The sequence below is a fragment of the Bos javanicus genome, chromosome 19, assembly GCF_032452875.1.
Source record: "Bos javanicus breed banteng chromosome 19, ARS-OSU_banteng_1.0, whole genome shotgun sequence".
Classification (NCBI taxonomy): domain Eukaryota; kingdom Metazoa; phylum Chordata; class Mammalia; order Artiodactyla; family Bovidae; genus Bos; species Bos javanicus.
The window spans coordinates 45,967,371-45,974,920 of record NC_083886.1 but is presented as its reverse complement, the minus strand read 5'-3'; the positions used below and the strand labels follow the sequence as shown (position 1 = coordinate 45,974,920).

General features: G+C 43.6%; 1 protein-coding gene across 5 annotated transcripts in view; it reads left to right on the top strand.

The window, feature by feature from the left end:
- The first annotated feature begins 487 nt into the window (after positions 1-487).
- GJC1 (gap junction protein gamma 1) overlaps positions 488-7,550 on the top strand; it is a 32,882-nt gene continuing 25,819 nt past the window's right edge. The window contains exon 1 of one of the 5 annotated variants that reach the window (XM_061392114.1): positions 488-754. The gene's annotated coding sequence lies outside the window, so the exon portion shown is untranslated. Of the gene's footprint in view, positions 755-1,227; positions 1,318-1,784; positions 1,875-7,550 lie in introns of those variants that run through there. The other 4 variants (XM_061392110.1, XM_061392113.1, XM_061392111.1 and 1 more) reach the window with 4 other exon arrangements.

The following is a 7,550-nucleotide window of genomic DNA, read 5'->3' as shown; positions in this document are numbered from 1 at the left end:
GTAAAACTTTTGACTTTTTAGAGAAAAGCAGAAACACAGATTTTTAAAATTTGGCAACTAATTGACAATTTTGGAAAACGTCCTACTGGCCAAACAAAACATCTGTCAGTGGGCCAGATGCTCAGCCCTCAAGTTTGTTTTCAACCTCTGGACTGGCCTTAAGGGCTTGGCTTTCCGTCGGGGGTCGGGCGGGGGGGAGGGATTTGACCTATACCAAGTCATCTCACTGGTTAAGTTTAATTTCCTCTGTGAACAAAAGGGTAAAATAAAAACCCATCCTTCAGTATGGTGGTGGTCAATAAGATAATTTAGGAGCACTTTACAAAGTAAAGTACTCCTCCATCTCTTGAGTTCGACTTCCATTGTTATGCATGGACCCCTCCACTTAAAGCATTTGAGGAGTTTTCATATTCCTACGGTGCAGTTCAAGGTTCAAGTTACCTATTCATACAAGTTTTTAAAGGATCCCTTTGAAAATGGGATCCTGCCGGGATGTAGAGGGTTAAGAGGAAATGGCCTATTAGGGTCTTGCTAATTCGAGAAGTCCAGGACCTCAAAAGTATCTAGAACAGTAAAAGCCAAGCCTCGGAAGAATTACGACCATTAACCCGACGAAGGCCAGTAGGATCTTCGAGTAACTGCAGAGCAGAACCTAGAACCGGGAATCAGCGTCCGGTGTTACATCCCCTGGCCTTGGCCGAGCGCAGCACAGAAGACAACTCCGGGGCTCAATGGACCAACCCAGGATACCCAGGTAAGGCGTGTCTTCACGGCGCCGTTAGATGCCCGCTCGAAGTGAGGCACGGCCGGCCGGGGGCGGTTCCTGTCCCGAGAAGCAAGCTTGAGGAATGACCTGCCCCGGAGGTGAAGTCTGCGCCCACCCGGGGTCTAGATTCCTAGCTGGTGGGTCGCTCCTACACGTGCCGCATCTCGGACCGCTGGGGAGCGCGCAGACCCGACCGCGGAAAGTTGAACACTCGCGCGGCCGCCCGCGCGCTCCGGGCACCCCCCTCCCACCCCAGCGCCACTGGCAGCGCGCCCCCCGCTCCCAGGCCGCGGCGGGACGCCCCCGCCCCCATCTCAGCGCGCAGTGCGCAGGCGCCTCCCCGTGGCTCCGGGCGGCGGGAGCGGGAGGCGGCGGCGGGAGCGGCTTCGGCCTCGGCCGGAGACTGAGGCGAAGGCGGCAGCGAAAGAGGTGGAGGAGGAGAGACGACGGTGGCGGCCAAGGCGATGGCGACGCGGGGCACATGAGGCGGCGGCCGGCGGGACGGGCCGAGGCCCGGCGGAGGAGGCGGCTCCGGGGGACCCCGCCGGCCGGTGAGGGGCGGTCGTAGCGCCGGCCGAGAGGCAGCGGGCCAGGGGCGGGGCCCTAGGGAAGGCGGGAGAACTTGTGAGGAGGCTGGAGAGGGGTCTGGGGCCCGGCGGAGAGTGCGGCGGGGGGCGAGGGGAGGGAAAGGACGCCACCGAGGGCTTCCCGCCGAGCCCCGAGGGGGCGTCGCGACCCGCTGTCCGCCGCTGCCCCCGGCGCGCCCTCCCCCTTTGTCCCCAGACGCGCGGTTCCCAAATTGGGAGGGAAAACGGCTCGGGGGTGGGCCCGGGCCGCGGCGGTCGCGCCGGGTGGGCGGGGAGCCCGGAGGACCTGGGCGCGCACTTCGGCGGTGCTCGCAACTCCTCGGGCGGTTAGGGGCGCAGGGCCGATCCGGGGCGCTTCGCGGGCTGGTCTTTGTCTCCGGATGCTCGGCCGCTGACATCTCTGCAGGCGGCGTGCCGTTCGTCTGGCTCTTTCCTCGAACATCCCTGCCGGGACTCCTGTGTCCGTGAATGTTTGAGAGATGTAGTTCGCGGGCTTGGAAGTGAGGGGACCGGGGAATATGGTAATCACCTCTCGGTTAACACGTTTTTGGTTTTTTTTTAAACTTAAAATGATCTTTTTTCTCGCTTGGTGAAACTTTGAACTACCGGGATGTTGTGTGTGTGTGTGTGTGTGTGTGTGTGTGTGTGTGTGTATGTGTGTGTTTTCCCCCTTCTGTCTCCAGATTCAAAATTACGGGAAGGCGCTAACACTGTGATTGTGGCCAGTTGTGTGGTTGGCGGCTGCTGTTGAAGCTTTGAGTTGAAAAGATTTACGTGATTGTATGGTTTAGAATTGTTTGTTCTTTTCTTTTCTTTTCTTTTGCGACTGTTTCTAAGATTGGGATTACTTTTTCTTTGGGAAATGGGCGGATTTGATTTACCATTTGAAGGAATTTTTTTGTTAATTGAGAACCTGCAGTAGTACAGATTTCATTGTGCTCGAGCTTTACTTTGTTAGCATGAAGACTACTTGTGGGATCGAATAAATCAAGTTACAATAAGTTCTGGATAAGCGTTATCTTGCATGCCTGATTAGTCTAAAAATTATCATATGTTCGTGTTGTATATATGTTCCAGTGTATATATGTGAAAGTGTAGAAATCAAACTATATGTGAAAAGGATTTTAATTCCCTTATCAACGGAGTACATTAACATCTGTAGAAAAAAAAGACAATGTATTTAGGAATCAAATCCTTTACTCCAAAAGAGGGCTTTAGGTATCATTCAGAATAAGAATGCAGAAAAAGAAAACTTAACTCCTGAGCTCCTGACTAAAAGTACGTGCATTGTGATTATGTTTGCCGGGTTTGTGTGTGTGTTTATTTTTTGGATTTTACCATAGTTTTGTGTATTGCAGTTGCTTTGGATTCCCTAAGTGCTGTGTAATGGCAGAATTAAAGAAACATGAACTAAGTCTTCTGGGTGAAAGGTAAAAAGCTCTGGTAAACAAGTCTGTCTTAGTTTTCACCAGATCATTGTGAGCAGAGTGTTGTAGGAAAAGGACATTTTGAAGAGAATATATGGTAGTTTTATGAAATTCTCCTTTTATTATTTGTCCTGATTTATGAAGAATGGTTTGATACTATTTACTAATAAACTGTTGGGTCCTTTTCCCAAGCATTTCAGACATCCTTTTCAAATATCAGTGTTCTTAACTTTTTAGGTTTGTGTGACTTTTGAATTGGTTTTCTTTTTTTATTTATTTAGCTGCACTGGGTCTCCCTTGCGGCATGTGGGATCTAGTTCCCTGACCAGGTATCCAACCCAGGCCCCCTTCGTTGGGAGCTCAGAGTCTTAGCCACTGGACCACCAGGGAAGCCCCTTAAATTGGTTTTCTACTTGTGCTAGCAGCCACAATGCTCTTAAAAAGGAGCAAAGGACTGAGTAACTTTCTGTTCAGTCCCTGAAGGTAGAATTGAGTTTCAGCCTTTAATTGAAAAGGTTTAAGAAGTTAACATATTTTTAGCATAATAATCTTATTTATAAATGCTGCTGTCCCTTACTAATTTTTATTATTTCATATCTGTATAAATTGGCCAAAGTGAAAGGATTCTGGGTAGTTCTCTAATTAGCTACTCCTTTCCTCACCGTCCTTTCAGGATTCACCTGTCAATTCATTAATTGGGATCCTAGACTACAAAATAGATAATTAAAATTCAGAGCATCTTTTTCTCAATAAATACCTAGTTCCATGATTTTATTCAGTGCAAAGTGATGAGTTCCAAAAAAGCTGGAAGTTTTTTTTTAAGTTCACATTTCAAAGTAAATGAAGTGTTTTCTTTTGTTTTTTGTTTTTTAAATATTAATTTGCATAGTTGAGTGCAGCTGGAAGTATCTTTACTTCTGAACTTGTGCTTTTTTTGTGGCATAGAAGTATGTGTGGCTCCTATCCAAAACACCTAGCAAAAATTTAGGCAAAGATAGGATGGAGTTACTTTTTTTTTTCTTTTGGGGACCATTTCTTTGAGAATATATATAAGATAGGTTTTAGCTGATACCATTAACATGAAACTTACACATAGAAAACAGTTTTGAGCTGTTAATATCAGCAAAGTGTCAGTAGTTGTGTTTCAAGCATATTACTGCTGCTGATGAATTTAGTTTGTGTGGAAGTAAGGACCTATTAGGTTAAGTCTGAGCATCGCTATTTTCTACAGCTGTCAAGAATCAATGACCAGTCATTCTGGCTGGCATATGGTAGAGAACACTTGGGTTTATCATTCAGGTCAATAAAGTGTTGCCCAATGAGGTGTTTTTTTTTTTTCCCCCCTAAAGACAAGGATGAGATCTTTATTTCTGTAGAATGAGTAGAACTCTTAGTTAAAGCCTGTTCTGTGAGGCTATATTGCTGTGACACTAGCAGAATTTGGACAAAAGTGTTCTGGTGCCCGTTTATTCAGTGAAATTCTCTTTTCAGTCGTGTACCTATGGTAAGCATTGAACTAGATACTGAAGATTCAAAGATGAATGTTGTGTGGATTTTGCTCTCAAAATGCTTAGAGTTTAACATGCCAAAAAGGTTTAGCAATGTGGAAATTATATAAAATCTTTGAAACAAAAAAATGTGTAGGATTTCAGAGGTTTTGTTTTTCTCTATAGAGATGGAATCAACTTCACATCCTATTTTCATCTAAATTGTAGTTAAGTCTCAGTCATAAAAATTTTCAGCTACATCTTTGAGGGATTTATCAGGTTTGATGGAATGTATTGTTACTTAACCAAGTTACTGCATTCCTTTTGGGAATGTTCAGAGTGAAGTGGGTCTGGACTCTTGTCTATTTTTAGGGAATTCCCCTTTACTCACTCTTGGACCTTAGATTCCTAATTGCCCATCTAGAGTAGGTGTTTATTTGGATTCAAAAATTTCCTTCCTGAAATAGTTTCTTCTCTTAGTTTTCTAATTTTCCTTCCTTGCTGTCTGGCTATTCCTGCAGGTCTCCTCCGCCCGCACCCAGATCTTTAATTGATGGTCTCTTTCAAGTCTTGGTCCTTAGTCTGCCTCCCTTCTCTAATCTTAACCATTCTGTGCCTTCAGTTACCACATATTTTTTTTTAATAGTTATTTATTTTTATTTATTTGGCTGCGCCAAGTCTTAGTTGTGGCACACAGAATCTTTTAGCTGCGGCATGGGAAACTCTCAGTTATGGCATGTGGGGTCTCGTTCCCTGACCAGGGATCAAACCTGGGCCCCTTGCATGGGGAGTGTGGAGTCTTAGCCCCTGGACCACCAGGGAAGTCCCACCATATATTTTTAATACAACCAATTCTTTATCTATAGTTCAGACCCCTTTTCTGATCCCAGCTGTCTGCTCAGTCAGCATCTCCACTTAGATACTCAGGTAGTTTGAATTGAGTTGCCCAGAGTGAACTCTTGATCCTGGTTCCAAACCTACAGCTTCTTCACTGTACCCTGTTTCATTAAGTGGCTCTGTCAACAACTTACTGAAGCCAGATTCTTGCAGTTTTCTTTCCACCTCTAGTTTCCCCATCCTAGTCTTGACCATCTTTTCCTAAGACAATTATTATAGTCAATTTTAAATGGTCTTCCCTTGTTTTTTCACTCCTGTTTAAGAAAGTAAAAAATACAGTATTATCAGTATAGTTGAAGTCTGTTTCCTTACATGATGCACCTCCTCTCCCCTGACAACCACTGTTGTAGGCCTCCTAACCAGAGGTAATCACCAACCTGAATTTATTATTCTCTGTGTTTCTTCATACTTATACTATGTATGTATATACTCCTAAGCAGTAGACTCTAATCTACTCCTCTCATATCAGCTAAAATTGTCTTTAAAAAGCAAATTTAATCGAGTCACTTATCTGAAAACTTCTGTTGTTCTCCCTTTAAAGCCTTCAGTCTTCATTTTTAACAGGGTGTGATCTGGCCTTGCTACTTCTCCAGCATTATTTATTTTTACTTGCTTTCTTATAGTATATGGTCTAGCTATACTGATCTTTTTCCCCCCATTCACTGAAGGTTCAGAGCTCACCCAACAGCCTTTCTACATGCTGTAGCTAATCTCTCTGGAAGGCAGCTCTTCATTCTTCAGAACTTGCTTAAATATCACTTCTGCAGAAAAGCTTTCACTGTGTGCTGTGCTGTGCTTAGTCGCTCAGTCATGTCCGACTCTTTGCGGCCCCATGGACAGTAGCCCTCGGGGCTCCTCTGTCCATGGGGATTCTCCAGACAAGAATACTGGAATGGATTGCCATGACCTCCTCCAGGGGATCTTCCCAACCCAGGGATTGAACCCAGGTGTCCCGCATTGGAGGTGGATTCTTCACTGTCTGAGCCACCAGGGAAGCCCATATTAGATTAAGACTGTCTTATAGCACCTTGTACTTCCCTTATGTAGGATAGATCACAATTTTAATTAGTTTAATTATTTGTATAGTACCTATTTCATCATTAGACTGTACTTTTTTTGTCACGCCTCCTGGCTTGAGGGATTTTAGTTCCTTGACCAGGAATTGAACTCAGGCCCCAGTAGTAAAAGTTCAGAGTCCTAATCACTGAACTGCCAGGGGGTTTATATGCCCCCTGTACTTTTTATGCCATAGACTATACTTTATATGCCATAAAGTCAAGAGAAATACCTGTCTTGGATGGCCGATATCCCTAACAGCTAGCTCATTTGGATGTTTACTAATTTCTTTTTTGTTTGTAGTTACCAGTGGTAATAAAGTAACTTCTGTCAGACTTTTTGTTCTAACTAGAAGTCTTATTATTGTATTATTTTTTTTGCATTTTTGGTCTTATTTGCCAATACAGTGCTAGGTTTTTAGTAAATACTTACTGATGTAAACTTACTTGTATCCATGGCCTGATCAGTCTTAAGCGGTTTTAATAAACCAAAATACTGTGATCACCTATGATGTAATATACATAGTGGAGACTCTTGCCTCCCAGGAAGATAATCACAGGCTTAGCCAGGTTGTCAGATGGAATAAAGAAATTGAAAATTAGTTTTTTCTTTTTTTTTAAACATATTTTATTTATTTATTTGACTGTACCAGGTCTTAGTTGCAGCATGCAAGATCTTTATAGCTGCAGCACGTGAAATCTAGTTCCCTCACCAGGGATGTAGCCTGGCGCTTTATATTGGTAACTTGTCCCAGCCACTAGGACCACCAAGGAAGTCCTGAAGATTAGTTGTTTTTGTTTTTGTTTTTACATAGTTTGCCTAGTTCTGATTTTAATTTCTTCCTGTTTGCTGGAACAAGAGTCAGTATAAATAATGTCCTAAGAAACTTGGACATATTATGCAATTATACGTTAAGGCTGGCATTGATAGTTTTGTACTTGGAGTATTTCACTTCACTGAATTTTAAAAAATTTTTTAAAATAGGTAATTACATAGTACAAAATCAAAGGTGTGAGAGGATTTACAGTGAAAAACAAGCCTTCCTCTGTTCTCTTCTCATTTACTCAGATTTCTTCTTTCTGCTAAAGCAATTACTGTTTGCTTTTTTTGTGTGTGAATTGTTTCAGAGATATCCATACACTCAGTATCCCCCCAAATAGCATACTCTACACACTGTTCTATATCCTGCATTTTTCACTCATATGTCTTAGTTTGTTTCTTACTATTACCGATACAGCTGACTTTTTTTGTTTTTTTCATTACTGTTGCTGCTGCTGCTGCTAAGTCGCTTCAGTCGTGTCCGACTCTGTGTGACCCCATAGACGGCAGC